A 1,650-nucleotide genomic window follows, 5' to 3' on the forward strand; every position below is an offset into this window, starting at 1 on the left:
GGGTGTTTTTCTGCACATGGGACAGGGCGACTGCACTGTGTTAAGGAGAGGATGACCGGGGCCATGTATTGCGAGATTTTGGGGAACAACCTCCTTCCCTCAGTTAGAGCATTGAAGATGGGTCGAGGCTGGGTCTTCCAACATGACAATGACCCGAAGCACACAGCCAGGATAACCAAGGAGTGGCTCTGTAAGAAGCATATCAAGGTTCTGGCGTGGCCTAGCCAGTCTCCAGACCTAAACCCAATAGAGAATCTTTGGAGGGAGCTCAAACTCCGTGTTTCTCAGCGACAGCCCAGAAACCTGACTGATCTAGAGAAGATCTGTGTGGAGGAGTGGGCCAAAATCCCTCCTGCAGTGTGTGCAAACCTGGTGAAAAACTACAGGAAACGTTTGACCTCTGTAATTGCAAACAAAGCCTACCGTACCAAATATTAACATTGATTTTTCTCTTTCTTTCTTTGAAGGCAGACTAACAGGTCTTTGAGAGTCAGAATTCTAGCTGATAGACAGGTGTTCAAATACTTATTTGCAGCTGTATCATACAAATAAACAGTTAAAAAATCATACATTGTGATTTCTGGATTTTTTTTTTTTGATTATGTCTCTCATAGTGGACATGCACCTACGATGACAATTTCAGACCCCTCCATGATTTCTAAGTGGGAGAACTTGCAAAATAGCAGGGTGTTCAAATACTTATTTTCCTCACTGTATGTGTCGTCGGGGGCTCAGTCGTTTGTTATAGCAACCAGGAGCGGGGGACTGACCGAGCTACACTTATCACTTTCATTGAACAAAAACAGACAAAAGTGTAAAAGTGCAAACTGTTGGACTGTTGGCCCACGGGAGTTGCATCACATCACGGACATCTATCTACTGCACTTCGCCATTCTGCTGCATCGTCTACCAGCCTGTGGATTCTTTAGAACTGTCAGAGCGTCAGAGCGTCGGAGTGACGGAGCAGCATGAGTAGGGGGAGACTTTTCTGAACATTGAACTGTACTACCAGGGAGTTAAAGGATTTCTTTTACAAATCCAAGCACTTGCTAATAATTTTAACATTTCATCAAGTTGGAACTGTGATAGTACAGATTTCTGTATTAGGGACTTTATTATACTGAAGTGGTACCTTTTGGTATTGATACCTGTACAGGTTACATTTATTTTCAGTCAGTTCAAACACATGGTTTAATTTTTTTTATTCCATCTTAAGAGAAATAAAACAGGGAAGTGTTATTTTGAAGAGTACCAGAGTGGTTTGATAAAGTATCCTTTGGCTATGTGTCAATTTATTAAGGGTTCATTGTAAGGTTTAAACTTTGAACTTTAGTTGTTTGAGTTTGATACAAAACTTTGGTATTTTAAAAGGAAACCCTTGGTTTTGAGCGTACCAGGAGAGTAAAAATAAATGTTTTTTCTTTTTTTCATACTATATATTGTTGTTGTTCATATTTGACTTGAGAATAAATACTTACCATTATTCTGGAGAACTTCAGTACAGTTCTTAAGGTGAGCTGTGGAGGCACCACGCTATTATTGTTCTTACACACATTGTTTATCTGTTGTCTATACCTACTTATCCTGCCTGAAGTCACTGTAACAAATATTAGTAAATAGGGAATATTTAGCCAGCTCGCCATCAACAGC

General features: G+C 40.4%; 1 protein-coding gene across 2 annotated transcripts in view; it reads left to right on the forward strand.

The window, feature by feature from the left end:
• The window catches only part of LOC123969343 (centrosomal protein of 95 kDa-like), a 22,148-nt gene that overhangs the window by 5,167 nt on the left and 15,331 nt on the right, over positions 1–1,650 (forward strand). The gene's annotated exons all lie outside the window — the stretch shown is intronic.

Source organism: Micropterus dolomieu, linkage group LG04 (genome assembly GCF_021292245.1).
Source record: "Micropterus dolomieu isolate WLL.071019.BEF.003 ecotype Adirondacks linkage group LG04, ASM2129224v1, whole genome shotgun sequence".
NCBI lineage: Eukaryota > Metazoa > Chordata > Actinopteri > Centrarchiformes > Centrarchidae > Micropterus > Micropterus dolomieu.